We start from the raw sequence: 16,368 nt of genomic DNA on the forward strand, positions 1-16,368 counted from the left end.
GAAGTAGATATTAATAGCTGCATTTTGCAAGATAGGAAAACTGACTCAGAGAGGTTTAGCAACTTGCCCAAAGTGCATTAGTTGAAAAGCAGTGGTACTTCTTACTTAGCTACCAGAATCTAATTCTGCATGACTCCACTCCTCTATACTATCTAGAGTGAGGAAGAGTATGAAAATACAAATGTGGCCTATCAAGGAATCACAAATAGCGTATTCTTCTCCATAAAGTTTGGGAGTTATATGAGTGTTAAGACACTCCTATATTCAGTAAAAATATTTTAATTAAAGCGTAAATATCTGGAAAATGACTTTGCATGACATTTCTTTTTTCTTTTCTTTTCTTTTTTTTTTTTTTTTTATATTTGAGACAGAGTCTCACTCTGTTGCCCAGGCTAGAGTGCAGTAGCATCATCATAGCTCATTGCAACCTTAAACTCCTGGGCTCGAGAGATCCTCCTGCCTCAGCCTCCCAAGTAGCTGGGACTACAGGTGTGTGCCACCATGCCCAACTAATTTTTTCTATGTTTAGTAAAGATTGGGTCTCACTCTTGCTGAGGCTGGTCTTGAACTGCCGACCTCAAGTGATCCTGCCTGCCTCTGTCTTCCAGAGTGCTAAGATTACAGACTACACCTGACATTGATTTTTATTTATTTTTTTTGAGACAGAGTCTCACTCTGTTTCCTGGGCTAGAGTGTCATAGCATCAGCCTAGCTCACAGCAACCTCAAACTCCTGAGCTCAAGCAATCCTACTGCCTCAGCCTCCCGAGTAGCTAGGACTACAGGCATGCGCCACCATGCCCACCTAATTTTTTCTATATATTTTTAGTTGGCCAATTAGTTTATTTCTATTTTTAGTAGAGATGGGGTCTCCCTCTTGCTCAGGTTGGTCTTGAATTCCTGAGCTCAAACAATTCACCCGCCTGGGCCTCCCAGAGTGCTAGGATTACAGGTGTGAGCCACTGCTCCCGGCTGAACATTGATTTTTAATTGCTGTACAAATATTTTAATAACCAAGTACTATCTGATGCAAGAAGTTCAGTGCCTTGGCAACTTTACTCCTTTATAGCAGGGATCGGCAAATGACGGCCAATGGGCACAATCTTGTCCATTGCCAGGATTTGTTAAGTGCAGAAGCTAAGATTGTTTTTTACATTTTTTAATGGTTAAAAAAAACAAAGGAATATTTCATGACATGGGAAAGGTATTAACATATGAAATTTAAATGCTAAGGCTCATAAATAAAAATTTTATTAGAACACAGCCAGGTTCATTCATTTACATGTCATCTTATGGATGCTTTTTTGTTATAAAGCACCATAGAGTTGAGAAGTTGTGACAGAGACTGGATGGTACACAAAGTCTAAGATATTTACTGTCTGGGAGTTTACAAAAAACATTTGCTGGCCCCTGTTCTATAGCATTTACACAATTTGAGGTTCTGGATTTTTTTAAATGAAGTTCTGAAAAAATTTTAACTTTTTTCCAGAAAAAACACTAAGGCAGTCTTTCCTCTGAAAGAATGTTGACAGTCTGGGATGATTTGAAATGACACCATTAGGTTATGGTTCCCGTGTCTAGTCTGTCCAACTCCAAAGGCTCCCTTCCTCTCTCATTTTAAATATATTTGAGTTATCTCTAGATGGTAAAGCTGGGTCTTAACTACCCAACCTGTTCTTCTGTTATTCATCTTGACTGCCTTATGGGTTTAGTTTCACAGCATTATGAGTTCATCCAGGCTTCTTGAATCATTTATAGGAATTTTCATTTTGCTCTCAAACTCTTATACTTTCTCTACTGTGAATTTTTTTAACATAAAGCTCAGACTGCTAAATGGCTTACACATGTACAAGTCCATATTTTATTTTTTACTTTAAGAAATCACAATTTTTTTTTAAAAAAATTCCTTTTTCATGAGAAGCTAAACTTAATCTTGCAGGTAACAAGTAAGAAAATACCTTCATATGCAATGATCTCAAAGCACCTCTGGTGAAAATACATACCAAGGTAAAGAACGTCTATTTATTTTTAAATACTATTTCTTGGAGAAAAATATTATTTAATGGAAAAGATGTGACTAGTAACAAATAAAGTCCAAGGCTATTTCTGGTTCTGCGAATGACTCACTTTGACTTTGGGCAAATCATCTCACCACTGTTGCTCTTTATCTGCAAAAACTGGACTTCATGCCTATGAGAGTTGCATGGCTAATCAATGCCTGGAAAATGCGTAGTGGCAGATGCTAGAAAAGTGCTGAGCCTTAAAAACAAACCCCCCCATTTGTATTCAGTTGAGGTTGGGGTTTATTGTTATTTAACATCCGAAGGCCAACACTATGTTAAGTCCAGCGTGCTGCACAGAACAGATAATACCACTGTCCAGTAGGGATTTTTGTTTTAATCTAGGATTTTTTACTTTTTTTCCCTTTATTGTGGTTGGGGGTTATTTTAAAATCCAGTAATACATCTATACAAAAACCGCTAAGCTTTAAGTTTAAAACTATCGATTTAAAAATCTAAATAAGCCCCTTCCAAAAAAAAAAGAAAAAAAAAAGAGGCCCTCCCCCGCCCCGCCGAGAAATCTCTCAAAACAAGAATTCTTCTGATGTTTTTTTCCTCCCTGCAGTTCTCCATGTTACAGTCCTTGGAGGTAGAATAGGCATAAAATACTTTCACTAATAAAATATGACAAACCGCCGGATTATACGTGGCCGATTCCCAGTGATTGCCCTGCTACACAAAGCAGAAAAGTAAATGCCATCATCCCCCTTAGAACAAAAGAACTTAGGAATAAAAAACATGGAGAGGGGGGAGAAAGCGGCAATAAATAAAGGTGAGCGAAGGACCCGGTCCCCCGCCCCTCCCCGAAGCGAGTGTGGGACTAAGTATGGCTAATAAAGTGGTTCAAGGGTAGTTATTTGGAAAGGGGGCGGGGTGGCGAGGGGAGGGAGCGGGTGAGCGGCGGCCGGGGATTGCATGTTGCATTCGACTTGAGGTTGCATCCTTCTCCTGTTGCCTGGACCACGCTCCCCCATTGCAGTGCTTCCCCATTGCTTCTCTTCGCTCCTGTCCTCGCGGCATCTTTCCCCCCTCAAAACTGCTGTTGCACTGGAGGGAGTTGGGGCCGCTCCGGAGCTCCTTTGCAGCTCCCGCCCGCGGGAGGGGGAGTCGGGCTCGGACCGCGGAGTTGGGGGGGCCGCAGCGGGCCCCGGCCTCGCCTCGGCTGCAAGGGAGCCGAGCTGCAGCGCTGCACGGGCCCATGATTGCGGCGGCCCCGGAGTTTGGCCGCCGCCGCTCCGCGCTCAGCCCCATCACCGCCGCCGCCGCCGCTGCACTGGAGTTTGGCGGCTGCTGCCCTACTTCACTCTAGTTTAGTTTCACTCACTTTACATCCGGGTTTTTTCCCTAGGCAATGGGGGCCGCAGCACACCCCGTTCCTTAGGCAAAGTGAAATAAATTCGCCGCACCGACACGTCAAGTAGTCCGCCCGCCCGAGCGCCGCCGCGGGCCCCCGTCGCCCCCCCCTGCCGCCGCCCCGCCGCCCCCGGGGGGGCCCGCGCGTCCCGAGAGCCGCGGGCAGAGGCGCGGGGGCCCAGGTCGGCCGCCGAGCAACTCCGCCCGGCGGCCCCCTCCCTCCCCGCCGAGCCCCTCTCCCCCGGCGCCTCCGCCCCCCCTCCCTCGTCCCCGCTTTCCCAGCCCCAGTCCCTCTCGCCCGGCTCTCGGGAGCGGCGGGGGCGCGCACGGCGGCGGCGGCGGCGGGCCGGCGGGGCCGCGCGGCGGGCTCCCGCGCGGGCGAGTGTGTCTGGGCCTGGGCGGAGGGATCCCCGGGCTGAGGCGGCGGAGGTGCTGCGGCCCGGGGCCGGGTGGTGAATGGGCTGGTGGTGCTCGCTGCTGCTGCTGAGAGGAGGAGGAGGAGGATGAAGAGTTGGGCTTGTTTGTCTCCCACAGTTTCTCTCCTGCTGCTCTGATTCCCCCCTCCCTATTCCGGCCCGGGGCCTGTGTGTGTCTCTCCAGGAGGAGGAGGAGGATCCAGTTCCTCCCCCCACCCCCCTCCTCCCCACCCCCCCTTGCCTGGGGAAGAGGAGGAAAGAAACAGCCCAGAGAGAGAGAGGAGAGAGAGTGAGTGAGAGAGAGAGAGAGAGAGGGAGAGGAGAGGAGGAGGAGGAGGAGGAGGGAGAAGGGAACAACCTACCATCTTAATACACTAATATCTAAAAAGTGCGAGAGGCCCAGAGCAGCAGCAGAAGCAGCAGCAGCAGCTCCAGCTTCTTCCCTCCCTCCCCATGAAGAAGAGTTCCCTCCTCCTCCTCCTCCTGCTTCTCCTGCTCAGAGTTCCTGCCTCCAGCTGCCAGGGGGGACAGCCAGCCAGCAGCAGGAGGGTGCAGTATCCCAGCTTTTCCATTCTCTCTTCTCCTCACTCTTCTCTCTCTTTTTTTTCTGGAGTAGCTCTATTTCCCCTCCCTCTCCCTTCCCCCTCTCCCTCTCTCCCCCTCTTCCCCTCTCCCTCTCTCCCCCTCTCCCTCTGTCTTGTCTCTGGTGGTTGTCTCTGGGAGGAACTGGGGCTGCTTGCTTAGAGTTTGTTGTGGGGAGAGGTAGGGGGAGGGGAGGGGTGTGTGGGAGGGAGGAGGGAAAGGGGGGTGTTCTCCTCAGGACCCCTCAGTCAACTTGAGATTTGAGCAGTAACTTCCCCTTCGGGGCGCCCCCCTGCGTGCCCTTCCTAGTCCTCCCCCCTAAAAAAAAGACAATGGGAAAACCGTGTCTCCCCCCTTCCTCCCCTCTGCCCTCCACCCCTCCCCAGGATAAATTGGAAGTAAGTTTATGAGCAGCCTCGGGAGCCTGGGCGCTGAGTGCAGGGCCGGAGCGGGTGACAGAGGCGGCGTGCCGGGGGTGGCGGGGAGGGGGCGTCACATTGTCCCGGCTGGGGGCCAGGCAGGGGGCCGCGGGCGGGGGCGGGGGGCGCAGAACCTCGCCCGCCCCTTTGGCTCTCCCTCGGCCCGGGGATGGTCGCCTTAGCTCTTTCACCCCCCCCACCCCACCCCGGGATGCTGTCGGGGGGAAGTTTTTATTATGGTTATTTATTTAATTTAAAAAAATTTTTTTTTTGGAAAACCATCTTGTTTGGTGACTGAGGGATCTGGATTAAAAAAAAAAAAAAGCTGCGGCTGCTGACGCTGCCGGGCCCGTGTGTGTGTGTGTGTGTGTGTGTGTGTGTTGGTGCATTTGTCTTGGGTGGCCGGAGCAGCGTTGGGGAAATTCCGCTTATTCTTCTTCTTCTGCAACTTGTTATTCCGGAGAGTCTGCCTGCACCCCTCACCCCGGGGCCGGCCCTCCCGCATTCGCCCCCGCCGCTGGCGGCCGCGGGGCGCCCCCGGGACCCCGCGCGGGCCGGGGTGGACAGGCCGCTCCGAGAGGGGCCGCGGCCGCCCCTCCCCCGCCCGCGCCCCCGCCGGGGGGGAGGGGCGCGCGGAGTGGGACTCTTTCCGTTTGGTCCAGCCCCGCCGTGCACGCAGTTCCCAACACTTCTCGTCATCCTCTCTTTGGTCTCTTTATTCTGCTGAGCGGTGCTGTTAGGATTTCTTTTTTTTCCCCTGACCACGTTCGCGATGGTGGGTAGCAGCAAGGTGGCCCTGGTAGGGGAGGGGTTGGTGTCGAGATTGGGTACCGGGGGAGAATGTCTCCTTTCAACTTTGTCGGTGGCTTGCACCCCCAGAGAAGGCCACAGGCCGGTTGTGGGGTGCAGATGTGCCGAGAGTGATTTCTAAGTAGTTGAGTTGTTGAGATGAGGGTACGACTGCTAATGGTAGGCAGGTTTTGTTTTCATTGGTGAATCTGGTGTCATCATATTCCGGTCATACGTTGAAATATTCTTTGTTTAGGTCTTGAAGTAGAGGATCTCACTCTGCACGTCCACATTGTGTTGTTTTTAAATGATGTCTCTGGGAGTATGGGTTTCTAGAATTTGAAATGTGAGTTAAGGTCCGGGCGTATGTGGGCCTCAGCACTGGCCTTGACAGTGAACTTTGTGGCTGTGTTTCGGATTTCAAAGATTTGCCCTATAGCTGGGGTGCAAGTTGTGCATTTTTCTTAATAGTCGGTGTCAGGAATGTAGATGCTCGAGCTGGGGAAGTTAGGGAAAGAACATTTATGTATTAATAATTGATAGCTGAATATTAGAATCAGATTAATTTGGGCTGATGAAAGTTTTTTTTTTTTCTAAAGCAATTGTGCACTCTAGGAAGGAAGCCTTTTCATAGGCATGATACTTTATAGGGGTTCTTTAGGATGAGGGGCTGGAATATCTCCTTTTTGTAAGGGTACTCATCAACATCTGTAGCTTTATTGAGGCCTGGTAAGGGTACTGAAATTGGGGCTAAAACATGTAAACATACTTTTCAGTGTTTATGTTATTTGTTTATATGTGATGTTCACTCACATTTGGGCAGTAGAAATAAATATAGGTCAGCTTTTCTTATGGATTTTGAAGACTAGCCCCCTCCCCCCTTTTTTAAGTTTCACAATTTACTTGGTTTACAGCGTTGTTGGAAACTGTTACTACGTTTTTACTGGAAATACTATTATTCATTTTAATTTTGGTAAGTTCCTTATTCTTTTGTTCTTCATTTGTACATGTAATCTGTGTTGCGGCTTAAAACTAGTTTATTAGGGGCATTTAAAGAATGAAAAATACGTTTTGAAATCCTAGGGACATATCTTTTGATGGCAATGAGGAAATTTTTGTGTGCAGTTACACTCATATTTATCAAAAAAATTTCTGCACTTAAAACTTATGTAGATACACAACTATCCTTAAGTGAAGAGCATAGTAATAGTGCAGAAAATTCTCCAAACACAAACATCTGGCTAACATGTTAACAATATTCCAATCTTTTTTTTTTTAACAGCAGACTTTTGCTTTTTGGTAACAGTATTTGCATTTTGACTGGCATTTCTTGGCTGCCTGTAGGAAAGTCTTTTGCTTGAGTGCTCTTGAAGGCTTTTAAACTTTGTTTTAAGATAATTTTGCAGGCATGTTGCACTTTGGACTCAGGCAAGTCTTTATGAAATTGAAATAGTTATTAGATACCTACCTATTGCAAATTTTATTTTTAAGAGGTATAAGTGATGGATGGGGCCCTATTTCTTTTAGCTTTGAAGGGTCCATCCTTTTTCCGATTCAATTATCTGGAAGGAGCTGCCTCTGAAACACTCTTCTTCTGCTTACATGAAGATCTCTAAATGCTATCCAGCAGGAGGTGCTACAGCAAGATAAAGGAAATTTTTGAATTTTGAGGGTCTTACTACTTATTACAGCTCTACCTAGCTTCAGCTAAGCAACAGGATTAACACCCTAAAGTTCCAGAAAGATTTTGAGTAAGTCCATTTAAAAATTCCCTTCATAAATACCGTTTGCTATTTGAAACCGAAATCTTTGACTTTTTAGCTACTTACAATACTATAAAAAGTAGACTTGTTATTGTGGATAGTTTAAGGATACTGGGCTGAGGTATATGACATTATTAGAATTATTTTAGTCTGAGGGGTAATTATTCTTGTGTTGATAATTGCGGTGTTGAATACATATTTTAAAAAATTATAATTGCTACAAAGTAGTTGGTATGATTGGGGACTTTAATCTTTGTGATCATACCTGTAATATTAATACAAACAGGATATAGAGTAGTTGAGATTTTGGAATGGGGATATTGTGTGGAAAAATTTTTAGACTTAATGTTTTTTTCCCTCATCAAATCAGTGGACAATGATTCTAATATAGATACACCCAGCTTTATAAATACATATAGTTGTACTTAAGTTGGCCTCCCAAGACCAAGATTCTTGAACTATAAGTAAAGTTATATCTGTGTGTATAGGTCATTGCTGATATGTCCATTAGTAACACTTAACAATAACTGCATAAAGATGAAAGTAGCTATTTTAACAATGTCATAGCATTTACAGCACATGGGCCTTTGAAACTCTTGTCAGTGATAGGTGAATTGATTGTCACTGGAAATATAATGCTACTGTGGTTGCTTGTAAAGTTTCATATCAAAGTTTTAAAAACTTAAGAATGTTAGAAAATTTGATGAACCTGTTTTGAATTTCGTCTATTTTTTAGGCATAATATTGTACTTTTTTCTCTGTAAAATCACATGAGGTAATACATGTAAAGGTTCTTTGTAAATTGTCAGAAGCCATGCAGATATTAAGTTGTTGAGATAGGTAACTAATTAATACATTAACAGATGCTTTTGTCTTGAAATGCTAACTTTTCCCATATTAGTTGGGAAATTAATGCATTAAAAGTGTACCCTGGACACTTTTATTAATTTTTGTTTTTTAAATACTGCTGTGGTTATCAAAAATCTCTTTGTTAAAGTTTTGAAGCTTTGTTCAAAATGCTGCCTATTCAGTTTCCCATAGTTAAAGATCATTTTTCTTTTGAAAGATGCCGTGAAATGTGTATCCCCTATTAAAAGTTTTTCTTCATTTCTCCACTGATGTGAAAGTAGTTCATTTTAGTGAATATTTAAGTACCTGGATTTTTCTATAGACTTTGATGAACACACAGAGTAACAGATGTCATGGTAAAGTTTTGATTGACTCTGTTAACTTTCTGAAAAATTAATTCTTAATGACTAAAGCCAAGCTTTTTTCACAGTGAAAAAGATGTATATCTGTATGCATTAGGATTAGGTACATGTGTATATCATTTTTGTTTTTCTATTTTAGAAGGATGCACGAGGAAATGACTATTCAAATCTAGAGGAACACACTGAAATATTTTTGTGTAAAAATAACCCAAAAGTTTGAAGCCTTGTGTTGCAGCTTTCTTGATACACTCTGCTCACAAATTTGGAATAGAAAACTAGAAAAATAAAACATAAATAATTTGGAATCCCTGTGTTTATGAGCATATCAAAAAGTATAGTATCTTAAATTTTAGAAATGACTGTTCTTTATTAAATAGCTGCAATTAGAAAGTAAATATAGAAACTTGCTTCTGTGAAGGGTGAGAAAAACATTTAACTGTTTAGATAAAAACGAAACCTCTCAGGGTGATATTAACTTTTTCATCCCACAGACAGTGAATACTAAGGCTTTTTGTGAAGACATACTGAAGTTAAGGTTATATTAATGTGCTTTTAAATTTTTTATCTTAGTGTTTTATTGCTGAAGGCTTTTGTATTTAATTACTGTTCAAAGGGAGAAAGGAAGGGATTAAAGTTTTAGGTCTCTGACCTTTGACAGAAGTCTTTTATATCTATATTCAGTACTGATTTCTTGAAACATGTTTGAATTTTCATGTTATTTTGTGCTGGGAAATATTCATGATTTATGTTGACTTCTCAGGAACTTTTGTAGATGGCCTTTTTGTAGGCCTAAGAATTGTTTAGGAGCATAGCAGTACATTTTGATTACATTAGCTTTACCAGGTATATATTTTTGCTGCTTTGGAATTTTTTTTAAAGAGGTCGTGTGTTAACACTGCATTAAATTTATTATAGATAATTATTTCTTAAATAGAATATGTTTTTCTTCTTTGTATGTTTTTATGTGCATGTGTCCATACTATTGTGTAGGCTTTCTTATATTTCTTATTTGTGTATTAAATTTTTGAAGTTATCTTTTGTGAGAATGTTAAAATAGACTTTTATGAATAACTTTTCATTTACTTGTATATCAGTTCAGTCTTAAAGTAGGGTAATAGTGAACTCTTCCTTTGTAGAGATTGTATGTGAGGTTGAATTATCCTTTGGGCTTTTCTAAACCAAGTTTCTTACACCACATTCTTATGTGGAAGTTTAAATACCCCCCCACTTCTGCCTTCCAGTACTCCGCAAGTCTTCCTCCTCCCTCTGTCTTTTTTTTTTTTAATTAGATAAAAAGAGTTAGTGAGCAGGTCTCAGTTGGAGGAAACTATTCTTTCTATATTTTGGTATCACCTACAGAAATATTTTTTGCTTTTTTAGGTAGACAAGAAAGTGAATCAGTAATATGGAGATAGGAAGGGGATGGGGCCTAACAGGTTGATGATCTAGGCTTTATTTTGACTCTGTTTATGGGCCTAGGGGAAAAAATAACTTAAACACAGAAGCCAAAAAGATGGGTTTTGTTTTATTGTTTTGGCTGCATTGAGAATACAAACTGTCAGTACTTGAGGAGAAGGAGCAGCAGAAAGGAATTGATTTTTTTCTGCTGCAGATCCAAGTATTGTTAACCATGTGCATCTCTAAGGCAGTATACTTACAAATCAAATAGTAGTTGATTCTTTCACTCAATTAACAGTCAGGACCCTAAACTGCTTTTTAAAAAATTGTTAAATGGGTACCAAAAACTTTGGGGTAATAACAATAATTTCCTGATAAAAGTGGGTGATAGTAACCATGGCAACTGCTATCTCTGGCCTTATGGACAGTATGTTGTATTGATGAGGCTTCAGATCCTTTAGTAGCCTGTCACTTTTATGGTGAAATGTAGTAGCATGTGTTGCAGGTGATTTTTAGCTGGATTGTGTTAAATTTGTGTGCCAGCTTATCTTTCCTTGTTAGGAATTTCTTGGACTGTATTCCACAGCATGTTTGTGAAGGTGCTGTTGCCTGAAAATAACCCACCACCTGTGTTAGGCCTCCTGATGCAGATTGCGTTTAGTTCTTTCCCAGCCTCCTTCCACAGTGTTGCAGAAAATCAATGTGTATAGCAACTGTATGTACATAAATTACAGCTCAAAACTTATCAACTTGTGTTTTGATATGTTACTGGTAGCTTAAGAAAACCTTTTGTGTTTTCAGAAGAGGTTAATGGATGAGAGAAATGGGCCTATACTTGGACAATCCTTTTTCTAAGTGTTCTTTCCAGGAGAGAGAGAGAGAGAGAGACAGAGACAGAGAGACAGAGAGAGAGAGAGAGAGAGAGTGAGTGTGTATGTAGAGAATTAGGAGTGAGGAGTGGAAGGCATAAATACTGAGTAAGGACTTGACAAAAGAGGAACTTCAGTATTTTTTGTTTATGTGATGGTTTATGTGTATGTATTAGTATTAAAATGTATTTCCTAGTGGATAGTACTAGAATATGGAAAATACTTGTGAAAATTTTCTTCAAGAAAAATTATTTATAAAATATATCTTGAATAACTGTTGAAACCTGGTAAAACAATTAAAATATTTTGGGGGGGTGTTCAGAGAGTGTCAAAATGGATCCAACCAACTTAAAAAATTGTTTCAAAAATTATATTTTCCATCATATCAAATCATTTTTTGATATGCTTATTCTGTATAAGTTTTTTCTAAAGTGAAAATGTTAATCTAAATATTTTTCTTTTTTCTTTGCCACTGACTTGAGATAATCTAAATATTAATTGATACTTTTTCCAGTATGTGCTAGAGAAACTGTGCTATAACAGAGAATAAATTAGATCTAAATTTGACTAGATCTTGGTAATAAGATCCAGTCAAATTGTGCTAGATTGTTCAGACTTTCTTGAAACTTGCTGTGATAGGGTAAAGTGGTTTACTTACTACAAGTCCCAGGATGCATTGCAGTTTTTGCTTAACTTCAGATTAGAGCACTGCATGCTGGGACCTGTAGTTGATTTGAACAGCACGGGGAGCCCTTTCCTCTTGTCTACTCCATTTTATATACTGCTTCCCAACCCTTTAAGAACTTTCTGCTAAGTAAAGTTTGATTATTAACATTATGATTATTATGTTGATGAAATTCTAAAGTGAGTCTTTAGAAACAACCTAGTATTTTAGTTTACCTTAGATTAGTTTATTGTAAACCACTATAAGATTTACATGTAAAATAACATATATATTCAAATTAGCAATTGTAAATTATTTTTATGTGTATGATGATATAGGTCTCTTTATTTTTATTTTATTTTATTTTTTGAGACAGAGTTTCACTTTGTTGCCCAGGCTAGAGTGAGTGCGGTGGTGTCAACCTAGCTCACAGCAACCTCAAACTCCTGGGCTCAAGCAATCCTGCTGCCTCAGCATCCCGAGTAGCTGGGACTCCAGGCATGCGCCACCATGCCCGGCTAAGTTTTTCTATATATATATTAGTTGGCCAATTAATTTCTTTTTATTTATAGTAGAGACGGGGTCTCGCTCTTGCTCAGGCTGGTTTCGAACTCCTGAGCCCAAACAGTCCACCGCCTCGGCCTCCCAGAGTGCTAGGATCACAGGTGTGAGCCATCGCGCCCGCCCTAGGTCTCTTTATAATTATAGCATCAGTGATTGTTAGTGTGGGCCTTAGAAGCCTCTTATTGTCAGTTGTTATATATATATATATGATGTTCCTTGTTTTTTTTTTTTTTAAATGGGGGCAGTTGTTATATAGTTAATATAGTTAAAGTTGGATGGAAGTTTTTTTTCTTGCCAGTATTTAATTTCAGAATTCTGTGATTCTTCTGTAATAACTGTCAACATCTTAAATATCAATACCTTTAACTGGAATTCTTGAAAATAAATGGTTGAGTAAATTTAATATACAAAGATAAAGGCTGAAAGGCAGAGGAAAAGGTGAGATTTCCTTAATAATTTGTTTATATTTTTCTTTGTAAAATTTAAATTTCTTTTTATGTTGTTGAGGATTCTATTACTTCTACTTTAATAACTAATATTAGGGTTTTTGCAGAGATTTAATGTTAAAATCTGTGACAGTGCTTGGCACATAATAAGGGCTCAGTAAATGTTTAGAATTAGCAGCAGCAATGATAGTTATTAAAAAAATAGCATGCTTCATATTTTTTCCTCTTTTTACATTATAATTTGATCTGAAGCCCAGGCTGTTCTAAGAAGACCTTGAGATTTTTGGCTTATGGTAATCATGTGACAATTCCTCAGAATGTTTTACTGTATTTAAAATGTCCTTGCACCTCAGTTTCTCCCTGAGTCATATGTGCCCAAAGTCAGACAACCAGCCAGTAGCAGAATTTTGACCAGTATTCAGCTCTGCCTATCAAATACTTATAAGCCTGTACCACAAGCCTTTGGTTGACTTTAGAAAGTTCAAAGGATAATGAAAATTTCTTTGTTTACAATGTTTGCACTGGTAAAATATCCAAACTAGTTGATTAATGAAAATAAGATGCTGCAAGATTTTATAGTGTATATAACCTTGGAAAAATTCTGTTGTGTTTAAAAGCATGTACCAATCTATCAGCTGCAGTTCACAGTGTTACAGGATTGATGTATTGGACGCCAGTAAGCAGTCCCAGAAAGAAAATATTGTTTCACATCTGTGGGTTGTACTTAAAATGTTAGGTTCATAAAACTTAAGTCTTTACATTTCTGTTTTAGGACATTGACTTCTTTTAGGTTCTTGAACTTGTAGGGTATTTTTATTTGCATAGCTGATTTCTTTTAGCTGTTTGAGATGGGAAAGGAATGCCTGGGAATATTAGAAAATGTAAGCATAAGTTTGGATTGTATATGTCTTAGTTTGAATTTATAGAGGATTAGGGAAGTGTCTTTCTTACCTGTTTAGCCAGTATCTATTCCAGCTTTTCCCTTATGAGGAGTTCTTGGACTGTTGTTACTGAGGGCTGTGATGTTTATTTAAAAAAACTCTGCCTTTAGTAGTATTTAAGTACTTGTTTACACAACAAGTCAATCCACTGTAATAATACTAGCCTTTCCCCCTCATAGTTGTGATTTAAAAATTTGTTTGTGTGTATATTAGGTTCCTTAGTGTCTAAATGAGTTCTTTAGATGTGTCAAAAATGTATGGAATCTGGCCAGGCACGGTGGCTCACGCCTATAATCCTAGCACTCTGGGAGGCCAAGGTGGGAGGATTGCTCAAGGTCAGGAGTTCAAGACCAGCCTGAGCAAGAGGGAGACACTGTCTCTATTAAAAATAGAAAGAAATTAATTGGCCAACTAAAAATACATAGAAAAAATTAGCCTGGGATGGTGGCGCATGCCTGTAGTCCCAGCTACTCGGGAGGCTGATGCAGAAGTATCTCTTGAGCCCAGGAGTTTGAGGTTGCTGTGAGTTAGGCTGATGCCAGGGCACTCTAGCTCAGGCAACAGAGTTAAAAAAAATGTATGGCATCCGGTCTGATAGGCTTCCATGTTATAAATTGTTTTTTTTTTTTTTTTTTTTTTTGAGACAGAGTCTCACTCTGTGGCCCGGACTAGAGTGCCATGGCGTCAGCCTAGCTCACAGCAACCTCAAACTCCTGGGCTCAAACGATCCTTCTGCCTCAGCCTCCCGAGTAGCTGGGACTACAGGCATGTGCCACCATGCCTGGCTAATTTTTTTCTATGTATTTTTACTTGGCCAATTAATTTCTTTCTATTTTTAGTAGAGACAGGGTCTCGCTCTTGTTCAGGCTGGTCTGGAACTCCTGACCTTGAGCAATCCTCCCACCTTGGCCTCCCAGAGTGCTAGGATTACAGGCAGCCATAAATTGTTTTATTATTTATTTTATATCATTCTGTCTTTTCAAGATGTAATATTAAAATGAAATAAAGTTAGTGGTTATAAAGAAGTTAAATATAAAAGCCTAAATATAAGGAGAAAAAATAGTTTCTGGCATTTTCGGGCTAATATAGAAGATAGCATGTTTAGATGAATTATTCTATATATTTTATCATCATATCTTGTAACTCTTAAAATACTAAACTAGGTAATCAGGAGAGTAAAACTGGGCAGCTATGTGTATTCACTATAGAGACCTCTGACATACCTAAACTGTTGAGCATAGTTTTCTGTCTTTTTTACAAAATGTCTCAGGCCAGTGTGAAGGAAACAGTTTTGGTGGTGTCAGGAAGACTTGGCCTTAATTCCAGTCCTTAGCTGTACACTTTTGGGAGATTCTTCCTTGCTGGGCTTTAGTTTTCCCAGTGGTAAAATGGGGATAATAATAAAAGCCTGCTTTGCTATACTGTTAAAAGGATTAGATGAGATAATATTCATGAATGTACTTTATAGACTTAAGTAGTGTATGTAAATTGATTTTTTTTTTTTTTTTTTTGAGACAGAGTCTCGCTTTGTTGCTCAGGCTAGAGTGAGTGCCGTGGTGTCAGCCTAGCTCACAGCAACCTCAATCTCCTGGGCTTAAGCGATCCTCCTGCCTCAGCCTCCCGAGTAGCTGGGACTACAGGCATGCACCACCATGCCCGGCTAATTTTTTCTATATATGTTAGTTGGCCAATTAATTTCTTTCTATTTTTAGTAGACGGGGTCTCACTCTTGCTCAGGCTGGTTTCGAACTCCTGACCTGGAGCAATCCGCCCGCCTCGGCCTCCCAGAGAGCTAGGATTACAGGCGTGAGCCACCGCGCCCGCCCAAAATTGAATTTTTAATCACTAATAAGAGGCTAAAATATATGTCTATGTCATGTTAATATTAAATTATAAAATTTTAAATATAGAAATTAGAATCAAAACAAACCAAAAAATTAGTGATCCACTTGCCCTCAATAAGTAAGTTCTTAGTGTATATAGTTCTTGAAAATATACATGATACGTTTGAGTGTATATTATCATATCGATACTAGGAATGTATTGATGTTGTTATGGGAATAAAAAATTTTAATTATGGGCTTTTATGTTGAGAAATTTTTATTTTATAAAATATAAAAATTTTATTTCTATGTATTAATATACAAGCTTACATAAATACATATATGTTTTTGGAGAAGTGACAGATACATTTTGAAGAAATGACATAGTTACAGATTTTAAATGTTTAGCAAGTTGAGAACAGTTTTTGTATCTTAGGGTTATCTGTTATTATCAATAATGTTGAGTGTTTATTATGTTAGTGCTAAAAAAGCCTTTTTGCACATAGGATCTCATTTAATTTTAATCCTTACAGCAATATTCTGAGGATTTACTATTATTATCCTATCTCCATTTTATAAGTGAGGAGTAGAGGTTTCCCTGGGATCATGTAGGTAACAAATACAACCTGGATTCAAGCCCAGATTTGATTCCTGAGACCCTGCTCTTAAGTGTCCACAATGCTTTACTAAACTATGTAATTCCCATAGAAACCTAGAAAATGAATTACTAAAGAAGTTTTCAATGTACTGAAATGCCAACAGCTATGATTTGTCATTTTGAGACTGTTTCATGTTGATTTTGGTAGGGTTAGGTTGAATGTTTTGGAAATAGTAAGCATTGGAGTGGAATGGAAATGAAGGCATTTGAGATAGTGCCTGTTTTGTTCAAAATTGCTCATTGCCAAGCACAGAGCCTTGTGTGGGGTGGTGTCTAATATCTGTTTCTTAAAGATTGGAAGTTGGTCACTATAGCGTGATGTAGGTTATTTTATACATTTTCTTAGTAGGTGCAGATTGTTTATATTCACTATTTCAGTCAGTCCTTACATAACTATATTTTAGAGTGTTAGG

The 16,368-nt window shown here is 40.5% G+C and overlaps 1 protein-coding gene across 20 annotated transcripts in view; it reads left to right on the forward strand.

Moving 5' to 3' along the window:
• Positions 1-3,841: 3,841 nt before the first annotated feature.
• Positions 3,842-16,368, forward strand: part of PHF21A (PHD finger protein 21A) — a 194,016-nt gene continuing 181,489 nt past the window's right edge. For 8 of the 20 annotated variants that reach the window (XM_076001982.1, XM_076001980.1, XM_076001987.1 and 5 more), the window contains exon 1: positions 3,843-4,377. The gene's annotated coding sequence lies outside the window, so the exon portion shown is untranslated. Of the gene's footprint in view, positions 4,378-5,353; positions 5,605-5,639; positions 7,370-16,368 lie in introns of those variants that run through there. The other 12 variants (XM_076001991.1, XM_076001992.1, XM_076001993.1 and 9 more) reach the window with 6 other exon arrangements.

Source organism: Microcebus murinus, chromosome 4 (genome assembly GCF_040939455.1).
Source record: "Microcebus murinus isolate Inina chromosome 4, M.murinus_Inina_mat1.0, whole genome shotgun sequence".
NCBI lineage: Eukaryota > Metazoa > Chordata > Mammalia > Primates > Cheirogaleidae > Microcebus > Microcebus murinus.